Here is a 16,044-nt window from a genome sequence, read left to right as displayed (position 1 = left end):
AAAAAATCAATTCAATTTTACGGGGATTTACGTCTTATTTACTGGGAAACACGGTAATAATGCCCCCTGTGTGCCACTCACTGAGTAATAATGCCCCTTCTTCCCCCTCCCCAAGTAATAATGCCTCTTGTGTGCCCCTCACTGAGTAATAATGTGCCCTGTTTACCTCTCACTGAGTAATAATGCCCGCTGTGCAATCCTCACTGAGTAATAATGCCCCCCGTATACCACTCATTGAGTGATAATGCCCTCTGTGTGCCCATTAATTAATATAAATGCCCCTCATGTACCCCTCACTGAGTAATAATTATAGAATCCTAGAATGGTAGAGTTGGAAGGGACCTCCGGGGTCATCGGGCCCAACCCCCTGCTCAGTGCAGGATCACTAAATCATCCCAGACAGATACTTGTCCAGCCTCTGAAGACTTCCATTGAAGGAGAATTCCCCATCTCCCGTGGCAACCTGTTCCACTCATTGATCCCCTCACTGTCTAATATCTAATCTGTGTCTCCTCCCTTTCAGTTTCATCCCATTGCTTCTAGTCTTTCCTTGTACAGATGAGAATAGGGCTGATCCCTCTGCACTGTGGCAGCTCTTCAGATATTTCTAGACCGCTATTAACCCTTTGCAATCGACTGTCTGACGTCTGAAGACATTATGATTTAAGGCTGTACAGCTCCGATGTTGGAAGACATCCGTCGGGGTTCTCTTACTGTATATGGCCAGCCTCTCTGCTGTCGGAGCCGATCCAACGTGTCACCTCATGCATTCTTCATTTCTGTCCTTAAGAACATCCAGCCATTGGATTCTTCCTACCTTCTTTCTGAAATCCAACCTTGAGGTCTGAGTCTTCTCAGGTTTTCCTCTCCTTTTTATGCAACATTCAAGGACATCATGGCAGATAAAGTTGTCAGTAAGAGCGGATAAGAATCTGTTGGATCCATTACTTTTACCTGAGAGATTCCCAACAAATGTCTGATGGGTAAAATCTCCCATGATCACCATGTTGGGCTTTTTGGAGACCTTGGCCATCTGATGTAGAAAGAGTTCCTCCATATCTTCTGCTTGTCCCGGCGGCCTATAGTAAATGCCTACAATGGTGCCCTTTCTGTTGTTCTCCCCTTGTATTCTTACCCAAATAGTTTCTACAGAACTCCCAGCTCTGAAGCTTGAATCTCTGTGGAGATGAAGGTTTTCCTATCATACAAAACAACACCTCCTCCCCTTTTTATTAGGTCTGTTTCTTATAAATAAGTTGTATCCTTCAAGCCTTGTATCCAATCATGTGTATCATCACACCAAGTTTCCGTGATGCCGATGACATCATATTTCTCTTCCTGTGTTCGGAGCTCCAGTTCCCCGTTTGTTTCCCATGCTCTGTGCATTTGTGTAGAAACATGTTAGTTTGTGATCGGGGTCTCTTGCTCCTCTACTTGCCTTCAGAATGTTTTGTCTTTGTCTTTTCTTTCCACTTCTAATAGCGAGGTTCTCCGATGTATTAATTAGCTGTATATTTTACCTTTCACTTCCCTTCCCGTATTGTTCTAGTTTAAAGCTCTCCTGAATGCTCATTTTATAGCATGTGACTTAAAGCCCCCTTGTATAACACAGTATTGGAATGCTCCATGTATATATGTCACTTATATGCCCCCTTGTATAACACAGTATTGGAATGCTCCATGTATATATGTCACTTATATGCCCCCTTGTATAACACACTATTGGAATGCTCCATGTATATATGTCACTTACATACCCCTTTCTGTAACGTTATTGGAATGCTCCAAGTATATATGACACATGCCGCCTTCTATAATACGTTATTGGAATGTTCCATGTATATACTGTATGTTACTTACATGCCCCCTTCTATAACACGGTATTGGAATGCTCCATGTATATATGTCACCTACATGCCCCATTCTATAACACGGTATTGGAATGCTCCATGTATATATGTCACCTACATGCCCCCTTCTATAACACGGTATTGGAATGCTCCATGTATATATGTCACCTACATGCCCCCTTCTATAACACGGTATTGGAATGCTCCATGTATATATGTCACCTACATGCCCCCTTCTATAACACGGTATTGGAATGCCCCAAGTATATATGACACTTACATGCCCCCTTCTATAACACGGTATTGGAAGGCTCCATGTATATATGTCACCTACATGCCCCCTTCTATAACACATTATTGGAATGCTCCATGTATATATGTCACCTACATGCCCCCTTCTATAACATGGTATTGGAATGCTCCATGTATATATGCCACTTACATGCCCCCTTCTATAACACGGTATTGGAATGCTCCATGTATATATGTCACCTACATGCCCCCTTCTATAACACGGTATTGGAATGCTCCATGTATATATGACACTTACATGCCCCCTTCTATAACACGGTATTGGAATGCTCCATGTATATATGCCACTTACATGCCCCCTTCTATAACACGGTATTGGAATGCTCCGTGTATATATGTCACCTACATGCCCCCTTCTATAACACGGTATTGGAATGCTCCATGTATATATGTCACCTACATGCCCCCTTCTATATACGTTATTGGAATGCTCCATGTATATATGACACTTACATGCCCCCTTCTATAACACGGTATTGGAATGCTCCGTGTATATATGTCACCTACATGCCCCCTTCTATAACACGGTATTGGAATGCTCCATGTATATATGTCACCTACATGCCCCCTTCTATAACACGGTATTGGAATGCTCCATGTGTATATGTCACCTACATGCCCCCTTCTATAACACGGTATTGGAATGCTCCGTGTGTATATGACACTTACATGGCCCCCTCTATAACACGGTATTGGAATGCTCGAAGTATATATGACACTTACATGCCCCCTTCTATAACACGTTATTGGAATGTTCCATGTATATATGTCACCTACATGCCCCCTTCTATAACATGGTATTGGAATGTTCCAAGTGTATATTACACTTACATGCCCCCTTCTATAACACAGTATTGGAATGCCCCAAGTATATATGACACTTACATGCCCCCTTCTATAACATGGTATTGGAATGCTCCATGTATATAGGACACTTACATGCCCCCTTCTATAACACGTTATTGGAATGTTCCATGTATATATGTCACCTACATGCCCCCTTCTATAACACGGTATTGGAATGCCCCAAGTATATATGTCACCTACATGCCCCCTTCTATAACATGGTTTTGGAATGTTCCATGTATATATGACACCTACATGCCCCCTTCTATAACATGATATTGGAATGTTCCATGTATATATGACACCTACATGCCCCCTTCTATAACATGGTATTGGAATGTTCCATGTATATATGTCACCTACATGCCCCCTTATGAGGGTTAAAATTCTAAGTGCAACACCAATCGGCCCCACCCCACTTGCCCCGCTGCCGGCGGTAAGAAGAGACACCACACAGGGATCTGGTATCATTCCTCACACGGGAGAAAAAACTGCGCACTTTATTACAGATTACATGAGATCTTATACCCTCTGCCCTCTCACCACTAGGGGGTGATGGGCTCATAATCATATATGGGCAGTCCGGATTTCTGCCTTAGACAGTGAGGCGCCTCTGGCTTATACAGAAAATCACGTATTTAATTAACTCCAATGCAAAGAATTACCCACACAATTCTAAGAAGTCCGGCCTAACATCCATATATGGGAAGTCCGGATTTCTGGCCTAAGACAGTCAAAATTATGTACATTTGAACATCTTGATATCTTGTTTCTGGGCTTCTGGGAAATCGGCCAAGTACATGCGTCCTTGCGTCTGGTTCGGTATCTTCTCTGAATTTCTAGAACATCTTCTTGCAAAACCTTGGGATATCTGATTTAAGGCGACGTATTAAGTTTTTTTCATTTGGAATTGAATAAAACTTGCATATAGGTATAAAAGCATAAAAAACACATATGGCAATATATATATATACCCTCACACCCTTCTATAACACAGTATTGGAATGCCCCAAGTATATATGACACTTACATGCCCCCTTCTATAACACGGTATTGGAATGCTCCGTGTATATATGACACTTACATGCCCCCTCCTACAACACGGTATTGGTATGCTCCAAGTATATATGTCACCTACATGCCCCCCTCTATAACACGGTATTGGAATGCTCCATGTATATATGTCACCTACATGCCCCCCTCTATAACACGGTATTGGAATGCTCCAAGTATATATGACACTTACATGCCCCCTTCTATAACACGGTATTGGAATGCTCCATGTATATATGTCACCTACATGCCCCCCTCTATAACACGGTATTGGAATGCTCCATGTATATATATGACACTTACATGCCCCCTTCTATAACACAGTATTGGAATGCTCCGTGTATATATGACACTTACATGCCCCCTTCTATAACACGCTATTGGAATGCTCCATGTATATATGTCACCTACATACCCCCTTCTATAACACGGTATTGGAATGCTCCATGTATATATGTCACCTACATGCCCCCCTCTATAACACGGTATTGGAATGCTCTGTGTATATATATGACACTTACATGCCCCCTTCTATAACACGGTATTGGAATGCTCCATGTATATATGTCACCTACATGCCCCCTTCTATAACACGGTATTGGAATGCTCTGTGTATATATATGACACTTACATGCCCCCTTCTATAACACGGTATTGGAATGCTCCAAGTATATATGTCACCTACATGCCCCCTTCTATAACACGGTATTGGAATGCTCCAAGTATATATGACACTTACATGCCCCCTTCTATAACACAGTATTGGAATGCCCCAAGTATATATGACACTTACATGCCCCCTTCTATAACACGGTATTGGAATGCTCCAAGTATATATGTCACTTACATGCCCCCTTCTATAACACGGTATTGGAAGGCTCCATGTATATATGTCACCTACATGCCCCCTTCTATAACATGGTATTGGAATGCTCCATGTATATATGTCACCTACATGCCCTCTTCTATAACACGCTATTGGAATGCTCTGTGTATATATGTAACCTACATGCCCCCTTCTATAACATGGTATTGGAATGCTCCATGTATATATGTCACCTACATGCCCTCTTCTATAACACGGTATTGGAATGCTCCATGTATATATGTCACCTACATGCCCCCTTCTGTAACATGGTATTGGAATGCTCCATGTATATATGACACTTACATGCCCCCTTCTATAACACGGGATTGGAATGCTCCATGTATATATGTCACCTACATGCCCCCTTCTATAACACGGTATTGGAATGCTCCGTGTATATATGACACTTACATGCCCCCTCCTGTAACACGGTATTGGAATGCTCCAAGTATATATGACACATGCCTCCTTCTATAACACTGTATTGGAATGCTCCGTGTATATATGACACTTACATGCCCCCTTCTATAACACGGTATTGGAATGCTCTGTGTATATATGACACCTACATGCCCCCCTCTATAACACGGTATTGGAATGTTCCAAGTATATATGACACTTACATGCCCCCTTCTATAACACGGTATTGGAATGCTCCATGTATATATGACACTTACATGCCCCCTTCTATAACACGGTATTGGAATGCTCCGTGTATATATGTCACTTACATGCCCCCCTCCTATAACACAGTATTGGAATGTTCCAAGTATATATGACACTTACATGCCCCCTTCTATAACACGGTATTGGAATGCCCCAAGTATATATGTCACCAACATGCCCTCTTCTATAACACGGTATTGGAATGCTCCATGTATATATGACACTTACATGCCCCCTTCTATAACACGGTATTGGAATGCCCCAAGTATATATGACACTTACATGCCCCCTTCTATAACACGGTATTGGAATGCTCCGTGTATATATGACACTTACATGCCCCCTTCTATAACTGGGTATTGGAATGCTCCATGTATATATGTCACCTACATGCCCCCTTCTATAACTGGGTATTGGAATGCTCCATGTATATATGACACTTACATGCCCCCTTCTATAACTGGGTATTGGAATGCTCCATGTATATATGTCACCTACATGCCCCCTTCTATAACACGGTATTGGAATGCTCCGTGTATATATGTCACCTACATGCCCCCTTCTATAACACGGTATTGGAATGCTCCGTGTATATATGTCACCTACATGCCCCCTTCTATAACACGGTATTGGAATGCCCCCTTCTATAACATGGTATTGGAATGCTCCATGTATATATGTCACCTACATGCCCCCTTCTATAACACGGTATTGGAATGCTCCATGTATATATGTCACCTACATGCCCCCTTCTATAACACGGTATTGGAATGCCCCCTTCTATAACACGGTATTGGAATGCTCCGTGTATATATATGACACCTACATGCCCCCTTCTATAACACGGTATTGGAATGCTCCATGTATATATATGACACCTACATGCCCTCTTCTATAACACGCTATTGGAATGCTCCGTGTATATATGTAACCTACATGCCCCCTTCTATAACATGGTATTGGAATGCTCCATGTATATATGTCACCTACATGCCCTCTTCTATAACACGGTATTGTAATGCTCCATGTATATATGTCACCTACATGCCCCCTTCTGTAACATGGTATTGGAATGTTCCATGTTTATATTTTTTACCTACATGCCCTCTTCTATAACACGGTATTGGAATGCTCCAAGTATATATGTCACCTACATGCCCCCTTCTATAACACGGTATTGGAATGCTCCAAGTATATATGTCACCTACATGCCCCTTCTATAACACGGTATTGGAATGCTCCATGTTTATATGTCACCTACATGCCCTCTTCTATAACACGGTATTGGAATGCTCCAAGTATATATGTCACCTACATGCCCCCTTCTATAACACGGTATTGGAATACTCCATGTATATATGTCACCTACATGCCCCCTTCTATAACACGGTATTGGAATGCTCCATGTATATATGACACTTACATGCCCCCTTCTATAACATGGTATTGGAATGCTCCATGTATATATGTCACCTACATGCCCCCTTCTATAACACGGTATTGGAATGCTCCATGTATATATGTCACCTACATGCCCCCTTCTGTAACACGGTATTGGAATGCTCCGTGTATATATGTCACCTACATGCCCCCTTCTGTAACACGGTATTGGAATGCTCCGTGTATATATGTCACCTACATGCCCTCTTCTATAACACGCTATTGGAATGCTCCGTGTATATATGTCACCTACATGCCCTCTTCTATAACACTGTATTGGAATGCTCCAAGTATATATGTCACCTACATGCCCCCTTCTGTAACACGGTATTGGAATGCTCCGTGTATATATGTCACCTACATGCCCCCTTCTGTAACACGGTATTGGAATGCTCCGTGTATATATGTCACCTACATGCCCTCTTCTATAACACGGTATTGGAATGCTCCATGTATATATGTCACTTACATGCCCCCTTCTATAACACGGTATTGGAATGCTCCATGTATATATGACACTTACATGCCCCCTTCTATAACATGGTATTGGAATGCTCCATGTATATATGTCACCTACATGCCCTCTTCTATAACACGGTATTGGAATGCTCCATGTATATATGTCACTTACATGCCCCCTTCTATAACACGGTATTGGAATGCTCCATGTATATATGACACCTACATGCCCCCTTCTATAACACGCTATTGGAATGCTCCATGTCAGTTACTAGAATGCCTCCCCTGAAATGTATTTGCCACTCGAATCTCTATAATTCTATATCAGTAGGATACCCTGGATATACCTCATCCTCTCTCCGCTAACCCCTTACTACTGATTGGTCTTCTCCTCTGTAAACTCTACCCTGCAATAAAATCCTGAATGCAGCAGCCTGGCTTATCTTCTTGTCAAGCCGCTACACCGATGCCTTCGCCCCTGTGCCAGTCACTGCACCGATGCCTCCGCCCCTGTGCCAGTCACTGTACCGATGCGCCCCCCCCCTGTGCCAGTCACTGCACTAATGCCTTGACCCTGTGCCAGGCCGTGAGTCTGCCCTGTGCCAGTCACTACATCGATGCCTCCCCCTGTGCCAGTCATTGCACTGGCTGCCTATCAAATGTTGACTACACTTTATACTCCTCATCCTCAGGGCTTGTCCATGCCTCAGGTAGTTCCAGCACCCCTGACTGACTGGGACCTTCTTATGACAGAACTGAGCGGCACCAAACAGAGCCCCATTGACTATACAGATAGTCCCCGACTTGCGAACATTCGACTTGCGAATTTCGCTAGATACGAACTATCTGTCCTGCACAGTATGATGTAATGCTATGGCATTACATCATACTGTGCAGGGACCGGGCAGGCTTCTATCAAGCCTGATAGAAGCCTGTCCGGTCAGATCGCGGTTGCTGGGCAGCCGGGGGTCTTCTGAAAGGCCCCAGGGCTGTCTATGCAGAGCGCCTAGCAAGCCGTGCGCTTGATGGGCACTCTGCATAGACAGCCCTGGGGCCTTTCAGGAGGTCCCCGGCTGCCTAGCAACCGCACAGCGTCCCGCGATCCCATCATGGGACGCTGTATGGGCCCCCTGAACGTCGGGTGCAGGCTGTTTCTTACAGTGGGCACCCGGCAGCAGCAGTTTAGACGAGCCGCGCCGCTCGTCAGAACTGTTAACACTTTAAATACCGCTGTCAGAGCAGTATTTAAAGTGTTAACAGTTCCGACAAGCGGCGCGGCTCGTCGGAACTGCTGCCGCCGGGTGCCCGCTGTAAGAAACAGCCTGCACCCGACGTTGTATGGAGCGGGATCCACCCGCGATCCCGCTCCATACTACTACTTGTTCGACTTGCGAACAAAACGGACTTGCGAACGGGCTCCCGGAACGGAACCTGTTCGCAAGTCGGGGACTAACTGTAAAGGGGTGCGTTGCACTTCCAGCCTGTAGTCTGGGATTTGGCAGTCTACAGGATGAAGTAGCGCAGCTTGCTGGTGTATTTTGTCCCATTTTTTAGCAGAAATCAGCGAACTCTGACCCCGATGTGAACGAGCCCTCATCCATAAGGCTCTCCACAAAGCTGCTCCTCACTAATGCCCATAGACTACCATCTCCTCTGATCCAGACCTCCCACCGGCACCTCCAAGATATTTCCCTAGCCGCCCCAGTCCCGTGGAACGCACTACCACAGACAACGGGCCACTGCCCAGCGCCCACAGCTTTAAGCCCTAAACACACATCTTTCTATGGAGATCGGTCATATTCGCTAATCTAAACCTTTCCATCTACACCCACCTACCTTCTGCCCGCTGCACCCCTGATCTGGTTATACACAACCACGGCCGGCAGTCCCCGCAGACGGCTTTATATACTTACGGCCCCGTGTGCACCTCCTTATGGGCTATGAGCTCCTAGCAGAAGCAAGATTGGTATCAGTGTAAGACTGCGGCTCCGGGCTCCATATCCGTACTAGAATGTGGATATTGTAGGGACTAGAATCCCCGCGTAGATCAGATGCTACAGCGCCCCCTGGAGGGAGTCGTCACTAAAGGCCTTTTAAAAGGAACGATATCATTCAAAAATGGTTTCAACAAGTGAAAATAAACAATAATTGGTTGACGTATCGTACAAGCATGAAATCATCATGGGCTCATTAGCTAATTGTGCGGAGCGTTCAGTCCCCTTCATTCACCTATACAGCGAATGTGAATGACGGCACAATTTAGCGAGCGAAAGAGCCAACAATGTATCTGCCTTTATAACGAGGCGGCCCGATGAACTCTGACCCCGCCCGCTCCAACAAGAAGTGCTCAGTGTATAACCTTGGACACCACAATGATTGGTGTATACAGTATTAGTCCTGTACATGCACTCCACGCAGGATCAGGCGCCGGCGTCCTCTCTGCCCGCGGCATGCACTGGGCTCACTCTGGTTTACACGCAGTCGGCGTCCTCTCTGCCCGCGGCATGCACTGGGCTCACTCTGCTTTACACGCAGTCAGCGTCCTCTCTGCCCGCGGCATGCCCTGGGCTCACTCTGCTTTACACGCAGTCGGCATCCTCTCTGCCCGCGGCATGCACTGGGCTCACTCTGCTTTACACGCAGTCGGTGATTTTACCACCTTTTCTGAGAAGAAGAAACCAGACAGACGTTTAAAAACCAATTTATTGCTGTATCATCACTACAAGGTCAGGGTGTTAGAAAAGGGGAGGATAGAAAACTATGCTACGCTCTACCTACGGTGCAACGAAAATGAGCGGCAGTGACATCATGGCGGACCTCAACATTACAGGAAGCACCTCTGACTTTGCAACAAACATGAAAAGTGCAAATATAGTTTACCCAGGCGGTGACTGGTGCCATCGTCCTGCGTGGTCTCTGCCAATCTGGAAAATCCTAATCCACTTCCCCGCCCCCCCACCTCAGGCGTCCGTCCAGTGCCAGTCATTACATCGATGGGGCAGTGCCACCCGGAATGTACTGTGCATGTGGTGTCTACAACCACCCAGGCCTGTCAGCGACTAGAAAAGGTGGTTCCGTGTCCCCTTACACCCACTAGTATGGAGACGGACTGGCGTGGCGGTCGGACATGTGCAGGACGGCTCCAGTCATTTGAACGGGTCTAACAGAAGCTGCCGGGTACAAGTGCCGTCCTACTGCCGATGGAGCGACGGCACAAATCCACCGCTGCTCCATTCAATCTCCTCATTGTGAAGGAATGAAGCAAGCTGATACAGAGACAAGACCGCAGGCCTCCAGATTGGTTAGGGTCGAGACTTCCATAATTAGAAGCACAGGAGCGATGGAAAGTCAATCTTGGCACAACCCCTTTAAAGGAGTTGTCCAACTGTAAACCTATTAATGGCTTATCTGCAGGACAGGCCATCAATAGGAGATAAATGGGTCTACCACCCCATAACCCCACCAATTAGCTGTGAGCCGGACCTGTGTGCTTGTGCAGAGCAGAATCCTGCAGAAAGTAGACGGCTCCGTTCCCACTGCGGTGGCCAGTCTTGGTTTTACTTCCCACTGACATGAATAGCCAGCAACATCCACCCTGACCACTACAGCGGGAACAGCGCTGTTGATTTCTGCAGGAAACAAACTCTGATACCAATCTAGTACTGATGGCTTATCCTAAGGAGAGGCCATCTGCAGTTTACAACGAATGTCTCCTTTAAGGCCGTCGCTTCAAATTCCAGTTTTAATCTGAAGACCGCTGGAGACAAATGCAAGGCAGCTACTCCCCCTCAGCCATGCATAAGTTTCGGAACGGTAGCTGGAACGGTGGAATAGGGGGAAGAGCGAGCTTGCACAACACTATCCTGCTCTTGTACAGCCCATGCCCATTCACCCGCCATGCCCCTAACCCATGGGTTTTTACTCATGTGCTCCTCACTGACCCCCTTAAGCTAATGTGGTGTACAGTTGGCATTATAGGACACGTCAGACAGGTATTAACATGAATTGGAGAGAAGTGCTCCCCTTCCTACTTCCACAATCGGTAAAGGGGTTGTCCAGGTGTCAACTACTGATGGTATTTTCAGAGGATAAGGCATCAGTCATAGATAAGCGCTGGTCTGCTGCCCCGCAACCCCCCGAATCAGCCGTTCGCTGGGCTGGTGTGTAACAAGCTGATTTCAAAAGATTGAAAGATCAGCAATCGTTTTACATAAAGTGCTAATTGCTTCAGTTGCATGCAAATGAGCTTCTGGGAGCCGTTGTGGAACTCAGCAGGAGGTTTGAGCCCTGTAATTAACTCCATTGTTCAGGCATGAGCTCCCCATGGAGAATTCAGCACCATGGACAGCACAGAGTGCAGCTGTTCTGCCAGCAAGGCTGAGAACTCAGAACAGCTTTAACAATGTTATCAGCTGTAATCAGCTCTCTCTGGGCAAAGTACAGCATGTGGTTTTGATTATCAGCTGTTCTGCTGAACCATGGTTTTCAAGCAAAACTGAAAACCGTCGTTCAGCCTAACAGTCAAAGATGGGCACATTTAGACAACGATTATCGCTCAAGAGACGGCTTTTGAGCAAATTTTGGTGATAATAGTTGTGTCTAAATGGGCCTTAAGAGTTTACAACAGGGGAGAGCCAGTAAGCAGGTGTCATTAATTAAATGAAGTGTAATGAACGCAGTACAGGTTTTACTGGGGGTACATAATGCGGAGAGCCACACACCACAAACTTCTGTTGATACGGGCACCCAAATCACAGCACGCCATAAAAATAGAACATTTACATGCAGCCTAAAAGTAGAACTTCTAGAAGTTTGGCCTGAGGACCACTGCATGGCCTATAAGTCTCCACAATGTGGTGCTGTTCGAAAGGACAAACTTTATTCCCAGAGCCCCCACCCCGAATCAAAAACCCAACTGCACACTGATAGAGTAACAAGAACCGCCACAGCCGGACTTCTTTCCCTTCTGGAGAACACTCCAGTTTGGGTTATACCCTCACACATGTCACAGAAGCGTTAGAAGGCTGCCCATGGATGTCTAGGGAAGCAGCATAATAGGGGGCGCTACAGAGGCATTATACCATCTCCTTCGTCTTACAAACTTGCACTAAAATGTGGCCATCGTCACATAGAACAAAAAAGCACAGAATTTACAGTCTGCGGCCCGCTTGTCATTCTGCCGACAAGCCATTGCTTCTCACCATGGACTTCTCCCATCAAATATATAGGGTGAAATCTACGGCAATGTCACAACACAATCTTTCCACCCAACGGCCAATCGCCCCAAAGTTCAAAGCAAGTAATGCGCAGAGACATCATACGACACCAAGGTCTCTGAAAGACTGGATAAGTATGGTGGCAATCGGGGAACACCAGTACAAATGTGAGGCAGACCAGCTTTGATCCACATCTTAAAGTTTTTGCACAGCTGTAAACTATTGATAGCCTAAAACGTAGGATAGACCATGAATAGTAGATCGTCAAGGAATCTCGGCCTGGGATCCCTGCCCATCAGCTGTTCACATGGCCAGGGCATTTGCGCCGATTTCTGCATAAAGCAGACAGCTCTGTTCTTTCTGCAGTGGCCATGGATGTTATTACAGGTAAACTTACCAATGAAGAGAATGGAAACTTTGCCTACAATACCAATCCTGGCCACTGTAGAGAGAATGGAGCCCTCTGCTTCCTGGGCAGAGAACCCCCACTGATCTACTACTGATGGCATTTCCTAAGGATAAAGTTTATAAGTAGACAACCCCTTTAATGGCTAAAGAAGCAAACCGAGGTGCTGGAATGGCAGAGTTCAGACATCAACCCCATGAAGAAGCTGGGATCCGAGAGCTGGAGACACCAAAGACCTCACACATTGATGCTCCAAAGAGCCTCCGGCATCTACTGCTAGCACTGCACTCACAGGTTACTACTTACTGGGCCACTTATTACCCCTGGAGGTTAGGAGTTGTTTGTGGCAGTCAGACAGCAGTCGGTGGAGGATCACACAACACACTGGTCCCTACTCTGCTGTTACAGCATATCTTATACTCCAGTAACATCCAGAGCTGCAGCAGCCACCACTTCCACATGTTAAGCCCCTTCACAATTACCTCCGGGGCAACTAGTTCTGTCTGGATGTTGCATGTAGAGATTTTCTGTATGGCTCAAGCTTTAACTCTCTCCCAACATCCCCCATACAGAGCTAGTCAGGCAGGAGACTACAAAGTTCCTCCACATACAGCCAACGCTTGAGGCCGAGATCAGAGATCCCTCCAGTCCCGGTTGTTTAAAGGAGTTGTCCGGGGCATCAAAAAAATAAAAATAGTCGTAAGAGCTTAAAATGAAGAGTAATTGAGAACTCACCTCTCCCGGCGACTCCCCGTCCATTTCAATTGCATAAAAATATATTAAAAAACATTCATTCACACATTTGGACATCACAGGGTTTGAAAAAGGTTGGCTTTAAAAAAAAAACAAAACACAAATCACATTTAAAAAAAAACAAACCCCCCCCCCCCAACACCGTATAACTGAGGGTTTTTTTCCCCCTTTGGTCACGAAATGGAATTAAGAGGTTAATCACAGTCTTTAGCCTCGGCAGTTTCATGGATAAACATTAGAAGTGGGTCCCAGTCTTACTTCGGTCCTGAACTCAGTATCATATGCGTAAGGGGTTCCAAATTTGGGTCCAGAGAGGCGGGATGCACGTCCGATGTCCATACTTGAAAAGCATGGGGTTAGCCCCTAATTAAAATGTTAAAAAAGGCAATCACCCCCCAGAAGGGTTCTAATAAACACCACGGCTCGTCCCATCAAAAACAAGCTCACACAGAAAATGAGAGTTCTGGACATCAGATTGAGGCCACAAACAAATGGAAGCTTAGCTCATTATTTTGCGGTTGGCCATTCATGAACCTCAGCGACCCTAAATGTATGTTCACTCCATGTTTTTCTGTTTTGCGCTTTTTCTTTCAGTCATTTGATCTCCTTGCAAGGATTCGTTTTGACAGTATCAGCCATCGTGTTCTTTGGTGTCCGGTTTTTGTTGCTGGTCTTTCTAAGCATTCTAAAAACTTTTCTAGTGACTCTGCTCTCATTACATGGGCATAATCCGTGAGCCGGAAGCCAGTCCTCTTGGCCTGCCCGAGGCGGAAGCCAGTCCTCTCGGCCCGCCCGAGGCGGAAGCCAGTCCTCTCGGCCCGCCCGAGGCGGATGCCAGTCCTCTCGGCCCGCCCGAGGCGGATGCCAGTCCTCTCGGCCCGCCCGAGGCGGATGCCAGTCCTCTCGGCCCGCCCGAGGCGGATGCCAGTCCTCTCGGCCCGCCCGAGGCGGATGCCAGTCCTCTTGTCCTCCAGTGATATATCGGGTCTTATACGACTCAGTTACTCTTGCTGTCCTGGATGTAGGCAGTAGCTTTCGCCAGCACAGCAGCTCCAACGCATCAATCCTCCTATCCACTTTTTTGCAGTCCAGCTTTCACTTGCATACGTGCCATCATCCCTACTTTTTCAGGTTTTGTCCATGTTTAGCATCGTACTTCGCCACATTGTTATCCTACGTTTTATCTCAGGCATAGATTCTCCAAACCTGGTCAATTTTCGAGCCAAGGAAGAGGACACATTCTATGGCCTTATTGTCCATTTGGCCATTTTTTGCAGTTGCCATAATTTTAGTCTTCTTTACATTCAGGCCCATTTTATCACTTTCAGTGTTAATCTTCCATATCCGCTGCTTCAGACCGGCTTCTGTTTCTGAAAGCAGAGTTGTGTCATCTGCATAACGGAGATTGTTGATGTTTCTTCTACCTAATTTCACTCTGATTTCTAATTCATCCAGGTCCATTTCCCGCATGATCACTTCTGCATATAAGTTAAACAAGAAGGATGAGAGGATGTAGCCCTGTCGGACGCCTCTGCCTATCCCAAACCAACCTGTGTCCCCATAATGTGTTTTCACAGCCGCTTCTTGATTGGTATAAAGTGATTTTATCACCTTGGCTAGATGTATCGATACGCCTGGCTCTTGTAGGGGGCGCCATAGCTGTCATGGTCAACGCAGCCAGAGGCCTTGATGTAGTCGATGAAGTACATGTAGATACTCTTGGTATTCCCAAGCTTTTTCCATGGTTCATCGCTGGTTTGCAATCTGGTCGCGGGTGCCGCGTCCTCGTTGGAGTCCTGCTTGCGCATCAGGGAGCGCCACTTCAACTACTGAGCTCAGTCTTTCCTGTATTGTCTTCAAAAGGATCTTGCTTGCATGCGGAATGAGGACTACTGTTGGGTAGTTGGAGATATCCTGGGAGTCGCCTTTCTTTGGTAGATGAAGACAGATCTTTTCCAGTTCTGTGACCATTCACTGGTACTGGCAGCAGTAGCTCTGCCGCTATGTTATCTATGCCCAGGCCTTTATTTTTGGCTAGTTGTTTCATTGCCATAACCACTTCTGACACCATAATGGAGGCTCCACCTCATGCAATGGTCCCGGTACGTGGCTGCAGGCATATAGTTCCTCTGAGTATTCCCTCCATCTATCCTTGATACTTGTTGTTCTTTCAGT

This window comes from Eleutherodactylus coqui, chromosome 1 (assembly GCF_035609145.1).
Source record: "Eleutherodactylus coqui strain aEleCoq1 chromosome 1, aEleCoq1.hap1, whole genome shotgun sequence".
Classification (NCBI taxonomy): Eukaryota; Metazoa; Chordata; class Amphibia; order Anura; family Eleutherodactylidae; genus Eleutherodactylus; species Eleutherodactylus coqui.
This window is presented reverse-complemented; position numbering follows the sequence as displayed.